This window comes from Colossoma macropomum, unplaced genomic scaffold, assembly GCF_904425465.1.
Source record: "Colossoma macropomum unplaced genomic scaffold, Colossoma_macropomum, whole genome shotgun sequence".
NCBI lineage: Eukaryota > Metazoa > Chordata > Actinopteri > Characiformes > Serrasalmidae > Colossoma > Colossoma macropomum.
The window spans coordinates 8,827,219-8,844,126 of record NW_023494801.1 but is presented as its reverse complement, the minus strand read 5'-3'; positions in this window follow the sequence as shown (position 1 = coordinate 8,844,126).

Sequence of the window (16,908 nt, the reverse complement as noted above, 5' to 3'; positions counted from 1 at the left end):
AAACTTGCTAGAGTGCTTATAAATGCAAAAAGTCCATTCATCTCCAAATCATCGACGATCGTCTTAAATCTTGCCCTATGCCGTTTTGTTAGCCACTAGCTAGGCCAGATTGTTGTCTTAGCTGCTATGGTCACCAGCAGTCTGCGTGCCAGCCTTCAGGGTTAAAGAGTGAATTAGCAGTTATATATTAACTCCAGCGTTTAAGACCATTTATTGTTAGAACTGTGTTAGAACGACCAGCAGAGCTTTATTTTACTACAAAGGAGGATTATTTTTTTATTATTTACGTAAAAATCTAATTCTGCTGTGGATTCGCAACAGGGCAGTAAAAGAGCTGCATGTTGCTGACCCCTGGACTAGCTTTGGGAGAAAAAAGTATATAAATTAAAATGACAACATATGTGCATGTTGTACCATGGAACTTTAACTTTACTGAGTTCACAATATGCAAGTGAGTTATAATGAGAGGGGGGAGAATGAGACAGAGAATAGGCCTGAGGTTTGTACAGTGGGCTGTGCTGGGGTCGGTGTAGTGTTGTACGGATCAGTGCCTCATCAGCACCCACAGCAAACACATTACACACACGCCCACTGGCAAGGACATCCAGAGTACATGCGAAAACACTTAGAGCTCTAGTTTGGCCAAAACTAAAATTATGCAGTGTTCCCTTTCCTCCTAATTTAGTCAATCAGTCCAGCCATGTTTAGTGTCTGAACTTTTCTTCTTTAGTTGGGCACCAGAGCTACAAGGCTAATGTAGCTAAGAAGTAATGGAAGCTTCCAATTAGCATTGTTGAAACTGCATGCAAAAACCCTACATTTACCTTATGTTGTTTCTAATAGACTTGTGTGGTTTTTGACTCTTTATGACATCCTGGTTTGAGTGCTTTATTGTTTATGTATTACTTGGTATTATAGATGAAATACTGACATTCAACTCTTTTTAATGTGTCACGATTTGGGCTGTTTTTTGATGAATTTTGGTGGATTTTGAAAGATTTCTTGGCTGGAAACTATAGAACCAAACCAGCAGCCCTGCTGACATTACAGAATTAGCAGTTAATCTTCTCATTGAAGCACGCTGAGCTGTGTTGAAAAAGGCGGTGGTGCTTTAAAGAATATCATCACTCCTATGATGAAACCTTGTATCTCCAAATTGGCACCTTTACAGGAGGATGAAAAAACCCTAACTTTGAATGGAAGTTAGGGGAACAAGTAACAGTAATTTTGGAGCTGTTTCTCCATTCATGTTGAAATTTTAACACAATGTAAAGGTCATTTTCAAACTGTAAAAAAAGGGAAAAAGGGTAACAACAATAATAATGATGAGTAGAGCATGTACAGCTTGAAGTTTGAAGCGAAAACAAACTTAGCTCAGTCTCAGAGGTTCGTCAGCCGACCATGAGGAGAGGAAAAATGAGACCGTGCACTTAACAAAGGAATAAACTTTGTCATACTGAGGAAAAGAACCCGTGTCAGCATTTTGCCGCTGCTGATCAACATTAATGCGCTTGAAAGTTGCTGCTACAGCCACTTTCAGAGGAACAGTTTTCATTTTCTCCCTCAAAAATTGTTGGCATCTGGGAAAGCGAGAGCTCAGCGAGGAGTTGATGTTCATTCGATGTTTGTGGAAAACAGCTACAGTGGCATTACGGACATTGACGACCCGGTGCACCCTCCTGCTGGCATGTGTGCACGTTTAGCTTTTTTGTCAACTAGTTTATTGTTAGTGAGCTGTTTCAGCATCTCTAACATGGCTTATCTAGCGTTTTAGTTTTTTTCACCCATTGATTTATCATGCTGAAGACAATAGCTGATGCTACTGAATTCCAATAGCTGGGAAGGAATTTTTCCACTAATCATTTATATCTTTTATTATATCCTTTATTTAGTTCAGACTGCCACATTGTTGTGTGTTTGGTTCTCCAAACATTCTGAACACATCCTTGAATTCCAATCTTGGCAACTATGACAAAGATAAAGTGAGACCCCTTTCTGTGGTGAGCTGAAGTGATATGAACGCCTGTATTTCTGAGGTTAATAACTGTCTATAATGCAGTAGCGTAACTTGTTTTACCCAACATTTACACACTAAGTTTTTTTTATGAAAAGGGCCTATTGGCCACCACTAAATTGAGAAAAACGGTTAAAAACAAGAAACAAGTACAGACAAAATTCAGGCTACAAGGTGGCTGCTACTTCTGTTTTTAGCGAGTAGTGCAGTTTTGTCCATTTTTGTAGATAACGATACATCTTAAAGTCTCAAACACCACATAAGCAAGTCTGTTTAGTGTTTCTCAACGGACACCCTTTTGCTTCAGTTGTGAGATCGTTTCGACATGCAGCTTGCACAATGCATCAAACACCAACAGTAAGTGCGTTTACATGCACTCAGTAATCCAATCATAATCAGATTTCTGCGGTTATCCGATTCTTCAAATGGTCATGTAAACACCATACCCTGATCTAGATAAAGAAATCTGATAAAGAGAGCTGGATTGTAGCTCAGTAATCAGATCTCTCAGTGCATGCAAACTCTTACTCTGATTTCTTTTGGATTTCTCAGTCTGCGGACGCGCGAGAACCGACAGAGGTACCAGAAATAAGTAAGCAGCGATTCCACGAGATGGAAGCAAAATACTTTTGGAGCGGCGCTAAAAACCAAATACGAAATAAAGGATTTAAATATTCTTAATCTTCTAGATGATGTATGTTCATATTTTCAGGTAAAGTGGCGCGATATTTTAAAAAAAAAAGCTGCGGCATGAAGTTTAAGTTTTACTCTGTAAGTCTTCTTCTGTAAGAAATCCAATTACTGTCTGATTCATTTAGACCTGGAGTTTCCCCATTATCTGATTACTCAAGTGCATGTAAACTCAATCAGATTACTGACAAAATCTGATTTTCTGCAGTTTTCGGATTATTAAGTGCATGTAAACACACTCACTGTCTTGGCTAATCAACTTAATTAGTTGTAAGGGGAAAATCTTTCATGATAGTTTTGCCTAGTTGTGCTAGATTGAGGCAGAGCTAGGAGGCTATGCTAACACAGGAATGCGTTAAAAGTAGATTAGTGTATGTTTAATGAAGGTAGGCGCGTCCTGTTTCCTTTATGAGAAGGCGGTGGGACGAGGCAGGTGCAGAACGGAGATGTAGATGGATGGATTTTGAAAGCAGCAGTGCTCTTTTACGTCACTTAGAATGGCTCAGAAATGAATGGAGACATCTCTCCAAACTACTGCGACTCAGCCTTCTGCAAGTTTGTGAGCAAAAAGACTGTCAGTAAAAGAGAACTTTAAAGCAGTAGTGAACTCGTGTTATGTAAAGCTAATCTGAGGCCTCTGTTTGCAGCGTTATTCCTCCAGGAGCTCACTGCTGTGTGAGAGACACACACACATGCACTCACATACTCTCTTTGGTTAAGATGGAGCTTGTAAAGTTTGTCTTGTGTTCCACTTTTACTCACTCTGACCACAGTAATGACATGTTTGGGCTGTGTGTGGTGCAGTATAGGGGAAAACACTAGACTACAGAGAGTGAGAGAGGTTTAGAGGAAGAACTCCTATCTATCTATAACCACTATCACTCTATTTATCTTCCTTGTTCATTCTTTATCTTTTTTCCCCTCCATCACACTCCCTCCTGCACATCTTCATGAGCCCCCCTTTCTTTTTTGTCGTCCTCCCGCAGTGTATGAAAAACACCCTGTCAATCTTGTCTCCTTGCTTTCTCCATTCAATAGGTAATAGCCTGCCATTTTCGTCTCTGGAAAGCATATTAATGATCAGGCTGCGTGCGTGAGAGAGAGAGAGAGAGAGAGAGAGAGAATGTGAATGTGAATGTATATGTGCTCCACTTTGTTCACATGGCCAATAACAGCATGGAAAAAAGGGGAAATTGGCCCAAATTGGGTAATTTCACATCTGCGCTGTGCAATCAGTGTTCCAGCCAGCACACAAGTAACAAACAGGTGTGTGAGGGTGTGAGTGTTAGTGCAAATGTATAGGAGGGGATTAGACCCCATCACCAACTGTTATAGTGTTACAGATGCCTAGACATGTAATGGATGAAGACTTTTATATGATAAAATGGTTTCTTATCAATTTTCAAAGTATTTTTTTTTATTAAATTTGCGCATGACTGCCAGGGCGACAGTGTGAGCGGGTATTTGACCTGCTGGAGTGATGCCCACCACTTTTTTAACTGAATTCAATCAGATGATTTGTTGCAAAAGAAAAAAAAAACATGCACCACCACTTTTTTACGGTGTGGCACCCTTAAATTTGGAGTCTCTTTATGTGGTCAATGTTCTATTTTTTTTTTTTAAATATATTTTCATTTTTTCCCCCTGAAGAATAGGCTAAATGGGTGGCTATATGTAAATATATGGTGTGTGTATGTGTATATATATATCACACAACCCCATTTCCAAAAAAATGATATACAAATCATTTATACTCTATTTAATTGAAAATACTACAAAGACAACGTATCCAGTGCTAAAACTGAGAAATGTTTAAATATATACACGTTTTGACTTTGATTGGACAGGGACATGTTTACTACTGTGTTGCATCATCTTAGAACAACCATGCTGTTGTAATGTATGCCGAATGTGGTTTAGCATTGTCTTGCTGAAATAAGCAAGACCTTCCCTGAAAAAGACGCAGTCTGGATGGCAGCATATCACCGCTGTTGAAAGAAAACCTTGCGTCTCCAAAATGGTAACTTTACAGAGGAAGTAAAAAACCTTCTTTACTTTTAATGTAAGCCAATGGAACCAGACTTTTTGCAAGTCATTTTTAGTCACTCTGTTTAGTCCATTCATTATGAAATTCACATACAATGTAAAAAGCAATAGGCATTTTCAAATTATGTCAAAAACTGAAAAATTACAAAAATAGAGACACAAGGTTTTATTCTGACAGTGGTGATATGTATACTTGGGCTTTAGTTCTGGACCTTGTGTTCAGATTCCCATCTTGGACTTTGTCTAATCACTGGTATTAATGATACCAAGTGGCTGATCAGATACATCTTCAGTTCAGTTAACCACCAAGGTCTTGAGTTGAAGATCTGTGTATGAATGGGACATTTTAACAATAAATAATCTTTACAGTTCATCTTTTGTTTCAAAGCAGCAGAGAATTCATTTTTCCGTGATCTGACTTTACTGATATGCATATATACACGAACATCCACAGGAAATGAAAAAGGAGCTGAAAGGAGCCGCACAGCGCGCAGCTTTTCTCTCCTCTGCGATGTGACGATGACCCGATCCTCTTCCTCTCCTCCATCCAAGAAAGTGTTTCTCCATTCCTTTCTCTGTGCTGTCACTCGCTCCCTCTCTCCTCTTTTGTCTCTCTGAAGCAGCACGCGCTCCACTCGCTTCCTCTAATCCCTCATTAGAATATGAAAGAGCTGCTGCTTACGAACAAGCAGGAGAATCACTCTGTGCTTATCTCTCTCTCTCTTTCTCTCTCTCTCTCTCTCTCTCTCTCTCTCTCTCTCTCTCTCTCTCTCCCTCTCCCTCTCTTTCTTTCTCTCTCTTTCTCTTCCTCTCCCTCTCTCTGTCTTCCTCTCTCTCTCTCTCTCTCTCTCTCCCTCTCTCTCTCTCCCCCTCTCGCTCTCTCTTCATTTTTTTTTTTTCAATTCAAAGTAGCTTTATTGACAGGACTGTTCTGAGTACAATGTTGCCAAAGCATATAAAATTCAACTCACAGCGGAACATATTTTGTAGAACTAAAAAACAAATATAGAATTAATAGTAACGATGATAACGGTCATTGAAATAACAGCAACAATGTTAAAATAAATAAAGTAAATAAATGAAATAAGACAATATAATACATGTTGTAAAGCTTGGTAAAGTAAATAAATAAATACAGTAAATAAATAAAATAAGACAACATATATATAGTAAAAATAATTACAATCGATGTATTTAACCTATATACAGTGTTTGGGGGGGTCAGGGAGGTGGGGGTGTGGAGTGTGTTACTGTCCCTCAGGCCGTGACAAGTTGCCACATATTTCGCAGCGAGATACGCTGTACTGCCTTCTCCAAGGAAGACTGGTAGTCTTTCAAAATCTGTTAGAATTTCAAAATTTGGGAGAGTGTTTTTTAATTTTATTATGAAATTTTCTCGTGCCAATTTGAATTTTTCACACTGAAGGAGGAAGTGCAGCTCTGTCTCGACTCCACCACTCTCACAGTGACCGCACAGTCTTCTCTCTCTGGGCTGCCAGGATTTTTTATATCTGCGCGTTTCTATGGCCAGACTGTGGTCACTGAGCCTGTACTTGGTCAGGATCTGTCTCTGCTGTGGGTCTCTGACAGTGAAGAGATACTCTGCCAATACTCTGCCATTCTCTCTCTCTCTCTCTCTCTCTCTCTCTCTCTTTCTGTCCCTCTTGTTCTCTCTCTCTTTCTCTCTCAGTCTCTCTCTCTATCTCTCGTTTCCTTTGTTTTCTCCCTCTCTCTGTTTGCCATCAAGCCTCTCGTTCTTTCTCAGCTCTGAGTGCAGCCTGTGCGTCAGGTCCACTTTGTTTAGCTTGTTATCGTATCTTGTCATGCTATACGCTGTTTGTGTATGTAGGGGGCCGAATTTGTCACGTTCACCTTTTGAAGGAAGAACTAAACAAGCATTCATTCATTCAAAGGTCAGCTTAATGAGAGACCCAGAGAGTCTGGCTGGATCCTGAATACACTGTACAGTGTAATGCATTCAGTTTATTAAATTCAAATGTAAACCTCATTTCCACATGAATCTAATATTGTCGCTGTCATAACAAAACTCTTTTTACTTTTTCTAGACCATCTGAAAACGGCAGCTGCTTTTTACATTGTGTGAACATTTTGTGATGAGTGGGCCAAAAGAAATGGGCCAGAAATACCAGTTTTTCTTATGACAGCAACAGACTGTATGTTATATTTATAATTTATTGGTCATTTGCATTTCATGCACATATACAGGAGGTAATGATAATAACCTTTGGCCATTTTATCAGAAACACCCTCTCTTTGTAAGTCGGCTAATGACTGTAGCCCATCTGTCTGCCCCCCATACCCTTAATGCATTACAGTATGAGTACTTCATATAGTGTTTCTGTTATTGTGTGCACACCCTGTACTTGACCAATGAAGTGATGCTGAATTTGAATGGACATTGTATAGACAAAATCTAGTTTCAGTCCATTCTTGAAGAGAGAATTTGGCAGTGCAGCGTGAGGGAGGAGCTAAGATCATCTGCTAAAACAGGCCAAAATTACTTCCCTTTCCTTCCTCTTAAAGGTGCAGTGTGTAAGGTTTAGGGGGATCTGTTACAACAAATCCACATCCCAATACAAATCCACATTTCATTAGCATATAATCACCTGTAATTATAAATCACATGTTTTCTTAAGCTTGAGACTGAGACACAGGATGTGGGTCCTCTTCCAATGGCCACCATGTTGCACCATGTTTCTACAGTAGCCTAGAATGGACAAACCAAACCTCGACTCTAGAGAGTGCCTTTCACATCGTTACATTGAAGCGGCAGCTTGCATTTGGTGGCGCTATAGCATCAGTTGAAAGATCAGTGGTTGCTGCCGGTGTGGCTTATATATGTTTTACTATATGCTTGGAAAGGGAGGGGTGAGGGAGAGGTATTCAGTTGGCTGCAACCTCACCACTAGATGCCACCAAATCTTGCACACTGCTGCTTTAAAATGTACCATTCGGAGATACCAAAGTTTCTTGCACAGTGGCATTACTAGGATTTAATGGGCCCCAAAAATTAAATGTTCTCATATGAAAATTCTTCAATAAATAATAAAAAATGTCTCAAGTAAGTCGGCTAGTGGTTGAAGTAGATTTTAAATTACTGCTACTATCCATGAGAGACCCAATAAAGACATTAGTGGGCCTGTTCCCATAGGTGCCCCTATGCTACGGGCCCCAGTGCGATAGCCCCACCTGCACTGCCAGTAGTTACGCCACTGCTCTTACAGTAGTATTATATTCATGTACAGTAGTACATAAAAGTTTGGCCGCCCTGGGAAAATTACATGTTTTGTTGATTTTGTATTTGAAAATAAGTGAACACCTCCTCTACAGCAGGGGTGTCAAACTGAGTCACTAGAAGGGCCATATTAAAAAATATCAGCAAGGGCCAGCTGTGTTTTTATTTCATTTTTACTTAAAATTTTGCCAAGACCAAACTGCAACAGCAAAATAGGCACTTAGTACGTATTCAAATATAATTCTAAATAATAAAAAATAGTTTATTTTAGGTAATTGGTAACTGTCTTTTTTTTTTAACTAGACACCAGGCATCTTTTCTTTTTGTGTAACCACTGACCCAGTGACTGTTGTTGGGGGAAGGGGGTCAGAATGCACACTACGTTGCAGTGCATGCTGCATCTTAGGGTGAAACGGGCTAATAAGAACAGAAAATTTAAATAAATTTGCAGGCCAAATATGACTGTGTCACGGGCCTGACTTGGCCCGCGGGCCTTATGTTTGACACATAGTCTCTACAGAGAACACACTTCTGCCACCTCTGCACATTTGAATTCACAATCACTGTTTATTTGCTGAATTTATTTATTGCTGAATTTATTTATTTATTTTTGGGGGGAAACACAAAATGTGGCCTGTGCAAAAGTTATGTCACACTTTATACTTTATATTCTATTTTTTCCCCAATATGTTAAGCTCAGCCTAAAATAAAATTTGTAGAACATTGTGATATTTTAGTGTGTTTTCTGTAGAGAATGAATGTCTTTTCACTTAGAAAATCAGTAAATCATGTCATTTGAACAGTGTTTAATTTACCTTCTGCATACAACTGTATTACAACAGAACTGTTAGCAAAGGAAAGTCGACTGAAAGACAAAATTGTCATGATGTAATATATTATTCACAAGGAAATGATGCATGTTTGAGTCAAGTACCTTCAATACATCACTTTTTTCAGTGTACCTGTTTCAGAGTGGATAAATCTAATACACAAGCTGCATCATTACACCAAGAGAGACAAGCCTCAGGGACGAAGCTCAAACTTACACCATCAGACTGTCTGGCTAGAGCTGACAATGATCTCAACAGGAGACTTTCGCTGTGAGTGTGTGTGTCTGGTGAGACTTTTGTGTGAGCTGGGCGGTGGGACGGCGGAGTAAAAGTGGGTTTGCTCTGGTGGGAAATGGCTATTTATGTAGCTGAAAATGGAATGAACATGCGCACACGTATACACACACTCCGAGACTCTGCCCTGCAGGCACAGGTAACCTTCACCAGCAATCGCTGCCATTAAAGAAAGTGGAAAGGAGTGAGAGAGGAAGCAGCGGTGGGTGAGCAGGGGTTTGGCACAGTGTGTGTGTGTGTGTTTGGAGCGGTATTGGTGCCGGACTTGCCTGCAGGAATTTCACTGAGCACCGTTCATTTCTGATGTCAAACAAGCACCCCTGTGTTCCCTGCAAAGCTCTGGAGCACCCCTGTTCACTCGGACACAAGTGGCCACTCACACATTATTCCACTTCTAACATATGCAGAACTCTGAGGCATTTAACCTTCACTGCAGTTCAGAGTCATGATTTTCCTTCTTATCCCAAATGTAGTCCATCAGCCAACACAGTGGGTGTCTGAAGTTTGCTTCTTTGTGCTGGAGCTACGAGGTTAAAAGCTAACAAGTAATGGAAGCTCAAACTTTCCTCATGTTGGGTTGTTAAAAAAATCTCAAATAAAGATTTTTTGCTTATGTGGTCTCTGACACTGTATGACATACTGTTATCTATAAAAATAGCTAAAGTTACTTTGATTTAAATAAAAACCAGCACCAGCCATCTTGAAGCCTGAATTTTGTCTGTATTTTTCTCCATTCTTGTAGATAAGTGTTCCATACAAAAATGTCTTGGCTGATCACCAACATTTGAAGTTTGATTTGTAATTTTACATTGCAGTTTAATCTATAATGTGAACCGACATCAGTAATTAATGTTTTTGCTTGATTTTATTAATTTCACAGGATTAAAAATATAGCAAAACATTACCAAAGTAAATACCATGATGCGAACAAAGGAATCTTTGATCACATCCTCAATAACCTGTCAGCACAGTTTTTAATAGGTCCTTGTCAACTTGCCCTCACCATTTCCCCCTGAGAGAATCCTCAATGCCTGCCAAAGGCCCATTCCATTACAGTATTAGCTAAAATGACTCTTTGGAGCAGTGAGGGATGGATGAGGCCTGGGAACATAGGAACCTGGCAATGTAGGGCTCTGCAAACATCGGCACCAGTTAACATACGACCCTGGTATCATATAGAGCCAGGGAAAATAGGGCCCTGTTGTCATAGAGCCCTGGGAACATAGAGCCCAGTTAACAAAGGGCCCTGAGAATATAGGGGCCACGGAAACATATACATATATTATCATTACTATTATTATTTTAGTATTGTTTTCTTTTGGTTCTTTTCCTAAGCTTAGGTACTTTCATTTTTATTTATTTATTTTATTAACTAATCTGTTTAATTGTTTTAATTGGTTGTCCTGATTTGACTTATTTGTCATAATGTTTCCTTATTTTTATTTGTATGTACTGTTTTATTAATAATTCCTTCGTCATATTTTATTGCTGTACTTTTACTATCATAAACGTTCATTTACTCTTTTCAGTCCTTTCTTTTTTATATAATGCTCAGCTACACTGTAAATGAGGGTCACCCTCAATGTACTCTGAGTCTGAGGTTGATTGATTGATAGAGCTCTGTTAACATTGCTTTGGAAAATAGGGCCCTCTGTTAACATTGGGCTCTGGGAACGTAGGGCCCTGGTAACCCTGGGAGTGTAAGTACATTCCCCCAGGCACGGCTATAAGGCTAATGTACGTGACAAGTAAGGGAAGCTTATACTGCACCAGTTAGCATTATTAGCATTGGCAAACTGCATGCTTAAATCATTACTCACTTGCTTCCAACTGTGTCAAATTGTCACGTAATCTTAAATAGTTTTGTGTATTTTATGTGACCTCCTGTTATCTATAAAAATGGACAAAATTCAGGCCGCTTGTGTTTATAGGTGCAGTTTACTTCTGTCCATTTATAAACAACAGCTCAATACTTCTTGAGCTTTCTGATGCCTCATGTTTTCCTACTCCTCAGCTGATAGGTTGTTTTCGGAATTCGAAACGCTCGTCCGGTGTGGCGTGAAAGCACAAGCTCTCTCTCCTGTAGCGAGCAGGTTTGCTGGACTGAAGACGATCACTTACATCCGTAAAAACCCTCAGCATCGACGAGCTGCTGCAGCTTTTCAATCAGTGCTGCGCTGGAGGATTAGGCTGCAGATTTACTGGGGTGTTGAGATTGAAAACACAAAAAAACGCAATGAATGAGGAATGAGAGGGGGGTGGGGGGATTAACGGCAGAAGTTAGATGGTTTGTCGGGCCAGTTGCCTTCTAGGAACAAATCTCAGCTGCCCCTGTGTGGACATAACTGCTAAAACCTCTATTCTGATTGTTGCCGCCTTGTATGTTAAAGAAATACTCTGGTGAAAACTTCAGTCTAACTATGCTATGTTTGATGTCTGAAATGTGTTTCTTTAGTTGTGCACTGCAGTTACGATGCTAGTGTAGCTAATATGTAACAGAAGCTTATAATAGTGTAGCATCATGGAAAATGTATGCCTACATCATCATGCACTCAAACTGTCAGATAGACCATGTAATTTCATACTGAAGCCTGAATTTTGCCTGTACGTCTGCCCATTTTTTGTAGATAACAGTATGTGATATTTGACTTGTTTTACCTGTGTGTGTGTTCTATGCAGTGTTGGAGGTAAAGTGGTAGTCCTGGATAATCCAATGGTATTATGGACATGTGCCCAGGGGCCTGAGCCACGAGCTGACCCTCGCAAGAAGTTGTAAGAAAATCTAAACAGCTATTTTAATGCTATTTAAACTGTGTTACTCAGACTACTGATGTAGGGATAAAGCATAACCTGTTACATTCATGCCCCAAACAGCTGCACAGCTCCATCAGTAAAGCAGCTACCTATTGATGGGACTGTGGTTTGTTCACGTTTTGACCTGATGCGCACTTGACGTTTCCAGTGTAGTCGTCCTGAAGGCCCTGTGATGCGATACTACATTTGAACACTCACTTGTTGTTAGGACAGTGTAATGTGTGATTGTATTGTGGCCAATCGTAATCCTGACACTCTCCATGTATTTTCTAAACATCTATTTAATTTTCTCTTCAAGTCACTGCTTAGGAACTGTTTCACTCTCCTCCATTTCATCAGTCAAGCTTTCAGGTTTTTGGCAGTAAGCTAGTGTTCCTTTGAATCGACAGGCCACTCTGCCATGAGGAGCTTAGAGGGGTTGCCGCCATGTGAAGAGGATCTAGGACCACACCACACTCCTGGGTAAGAAGGACGCTCATTGTTGTGCTTTGTAGTGTAACTAGTGGTTAGAAGTGTCTACACTCCTCGCATCTTGTATCCTCCTCTGTGTTGCATGTAGGGGCAGTGCTGAGTTGACAGTTCTTGCTGCCTGTTTAAGTGCCTGTTCAAAATAAAAGAGCCTTCGCCTATATGCACATAAGTTTTCCGCATTTTCTTCCATACTGACACCAAAATACATATAAAAAAAAAGTTTTCATGCCTGCCATGGCAGTACAATTTTTCTAGAATATTTGCCAGTTTGGATTTTAAGTTTGCTGCTTTTTTCCATCTTTTTGTATGTTAGCTGTCCAATGTCATCTTGTATTGTAAATGTTGTGCTTGATCGAGAGCGGATGCATGCTTCATAGGGAAGCGTTGCATTGTTTCTTGCGTTGTCATTAATGTTAAAGTAATCTGGCTGTAGTTTTGCCTAGATTGCAAAAAAACCTCAATGTTTACAGCATGTAAACTACTGTGATGTCATTAAAAATCACTGACCGCTTAAAAAAGGTAGGGGCCCACTAAACATTTGTTCCCCGGGGGCGGATAACCTAATGATCTGGGCCTGAGCAGTACAAATTAACATTCTACAGTAATGTAATTACTTCCTCCTGTCATTAAGTAATATAATGCATTACAGAATAAATTCTTATAATGCGCTGCATGCTGGTGGTACACGGACGATGACAAACAGGATATTCTGTTGTTTTCAATGCAGTCACAGTGGACAATCCGACTACCCTCAGTGGCATAGTGAACAGAGCATCCTCCTCCTTTTTTTTTTTTCTTTTTTTACCTTAAATGTAGAATCGACATCTAAAGCTCCCCTCTGATAATCATCCATTTTTGTCAGTAATGCTGTTGTGGCAACATTTCCATTTCTGTAAAAGTATCTCAAAAATAACGTGAGTAGAAGTACAAAAGCTTCAGGTCAAAAAGCTACTCAAGTGCTGAGTAACTTACAGAAATGCAGTGGAACTATGGAGGCCATCCAGCGTCTATCAGCAGAGGGAGGGAGTGTTCTTCTCTTTTTGGGATTCTTTTAGAAAAAAATAAAATGCTAAAGCTCAAAGTCAGAGATATGACCAATCAATCTATAATGAAATTAAACACAAAAAGGAATTAGTTAACTCAATATGAATGGCAATAATGTAATTTTAAGTAAAAAGTAGATTTCTTTACTCACTAATATACTAAAGTAAAAAAAGAAAAAAATATATATGTCTCCATTTTTCCATATTTACTCTTTTACTTTATTTGAGGCAGCTACCCTTCACATTCTGTGAAAATTTCATGATGACTGGACCAACAGAAATGCTTCAAAATTGCTTGGAAATGAATGTTTTTCCCTTCTCCTGTAAAATCACCAATTTAGAGAAGTTTTTCTTTGGACAGCAGCACAATGTTACTAGTTACTGCCCACCTCTGCTAATCATGCTAATATGAAGCTGGTGGATCCCAGTGATGAAGAAGAGAGAGTCCAAACCTCACCTCAACAGACCAGATTCAATTCTCATTCAGAAGCAGCTCTGTAAGCTTTATACTCTTTCATTAAGATTGTATTGCAGATTTTTGTTTTAGACTGATTCTAGTGGTTAGTTTCAGGGTTTTATTTTAGACTGATTCTAGTGGTTAGTTTCAGGGTTTTATTTTAGACTGATTCTAGTAGTTAGTTTCAGGGTTTTAAACAGCAGAAGCTGTTCATCATTTTAATCAGTGTAACTGTCTTTGTCTTGTTCAAATGCAGGGATACTGACAGGTCTTTTACATGACATTTAACTGGCTATTTCTTTCTAAATAAACATCTGAATGTCTGGGTTTTCCTTGTACTTTCCACTTGGTACAGATTTGTGTGGATTTTACAGAGTCACAATAATATCATAGTAATGTAGTGAGTAATGAGATTACTTTGTCCAAGAAGTAATAAGCAAAGTAAATCCAATCTCTAGTTTGAGAGAAGTAATTAGTAATTTGTAATGGATTACTTTCTTTAGTACTACCCCAGCACTGGTGTTTCACAGACACCAGCCTGACAGTGTGGTTTGTAGAGTCATATTACAGTAAGTCCATATAATCACTAAAGTATCAGCTGAGATAGTGTTGATGAATCCAGTGTGCTCCTATAATTATCTCACTGTCATTTACTTTGATCACTGCATGTCTGATCATAGAGCATCTGACAGCACGTAGTACAAACCTATCACGTAGTGCAAACTGCTACAGTGTTAGATGCCCAGTATACAATAAGCCATCAAATCAGAAGTGGAGAATGCAGGATTTGTCTAGATCAGGGTGTCCTAATCCTGCTGCTGGAGTCCACCTGCCACATGATTTGGTTTCTAACCAGAGATGAGCAGAGAAGCCAAAACCTTAACTCAACTAAAGGTGTTATGTCATTAAACTTATGACTCAGAAGTAAAAGTAGCTTTGGAAAAACATGAGTGAAAAAGATGAACAAACAAAAAATAATCTAAAGTACAATGTTCTCTATAGAACTGCAGAAGAACCTAGTTTATCCTGCCTCGTCCAGCATAGAACTGAAGTTTATTAGTACTGAGGCTTGTGCTGAACCAACAGAACATAATTAGGAAGTAAATGTAAATAAATGACATGGAATGCAGGAAAAGTCTTTTTTCATCATGTAACTGAGTAAATCGAACTACTTACTGCTCACTTCTTATGCTAACACTCCTGATTTAACTCCCACATAATTTTGAGAGTGAGTGAATTTGGTTGTATTACCTGTTATCTACGTTAGCCTCGTAGCTTGTAGCTAATTTAAGGAAGCTTCAGATGCCACATATGTCTTGTGATTGACTACATTTTATGTAAAGGGGGAAACTGGGTTGATTTTTCACTAAACTATTCCTTTGACCACAAAGGTAGACTTGAACTGTATGTCTTATATCTTGTATATCCAAAGCACACTATATTTAAGAGTTTAGGGCTCAAAAGTCCAAGTGTTATTCCCAGTTTTGCGCTTTCATGCTGGCAGGGGTCAGCAACAGAGGAGCATTGTGGGAGGAAGTGGTTTCCCTTGGCTCGCTGATGCTATCTGTGTGTCTAGATGAAGTTGTGGCTCATTTCACAGCAATGCTTCAACTGTTCAGCTCTGACTTAGACTACAAGCCGAGTCTGGCAATGTAGGACAGGAATATGATGAAGATTAAATCAATGAACAAAGGAACAAAAAACACCATTCTAAAAACTACATTTTTTGTATTTAATTTGTATGTTTTTATCATTAATTTATTCAACTATATAGCAATGTCAACCATGGCCATTAATATCAAAGGATATGTATGATTTATAATGATTTTTTTAATAATAAAAAAAATCAACTCACTGTATATATGTGCAAACCTCAATTCCAAATCCAAATAAAAACAGAAAGCAATGCTTTGGAAATCCACTTTGACCCGTACGTAAACAAAAACACTACAAAGAAAAGATATGTACTTTACTTTATTAACATTGTTCTTTTTTTGTAAATATGTGCTTATTCTAAAACTGATGCCTGCAACACATTCTGAAAAAGTCAGGATGGGCATTTTAAGACAAGAAATGTTCAAAAAAACATCTTAAACATGGGATGTAATCATGCCTGGGCATAAAAGCAGAGTCCTTTGTAGGATTGAGACTTCCTGCTTTGCCACAACAAAGTTCTTCAGTGAGTAATTGGAAGGATTTTAGGTATTTCACCCTCACCAGATTCACTAGATTCATACAGTGCATAATATCATCAAAAAAGTCAGAGAAATCTGAATAAATGTGCGTAAAAGGCAAGGCTGAAAACCACAACTGAATGCCTCTGACCTTCAATCCCTCAGCATGCTTCTGTGATGGATATCACCACATGGGCTCAGAATACTTTGACAAACCATCTCCATAAACACTGTTTGTCACTGCATCCTCAAATGCAATTTAAGACTGTACTATGCACAGCAGTAGCCTTAGAAACACCACTGACTTCTCTGGGCTCAAGCTCATCTGAAATGGATTGATGTACAGTGGAAACATATACTGTGGTGTGACGAGTCAACCTTTCAGATTGTTTATGGAAGTAACAGACAGGGTGTCTCCAGGCCAAAGAAGAAAAGGACCTTCCAGATTGTTACCAGTGTAAAGGTCAAAAGCCAGAATCTGTCATCATATGGGGGTCTACTAGTACCAGTGACATGGGTAACTGTTATGGCACCATTGTGCTGAACGCTGAAAGATATACAGATTTTGAAGCAGTTAGACTTAGTCTTTGTCAGGGACATCAATGCCTGCTTCAAAATGACAATGCTAAGCCACATTCTGCATGTTACCACAGCTGGGCTGTGTAATCAGAGAATGTAGGTGCTAGACTGGCCTAAAGTCTCTAGGCCTAAAGTCTCCCTTTGAAAACGTGTTGTATTGTGAAGCATAAAATTTGACAATGAAGGCCCCGCAACTGATGCCCTTTTGAGTTTTGGCTGCACAGCTGAAGACTCATACAA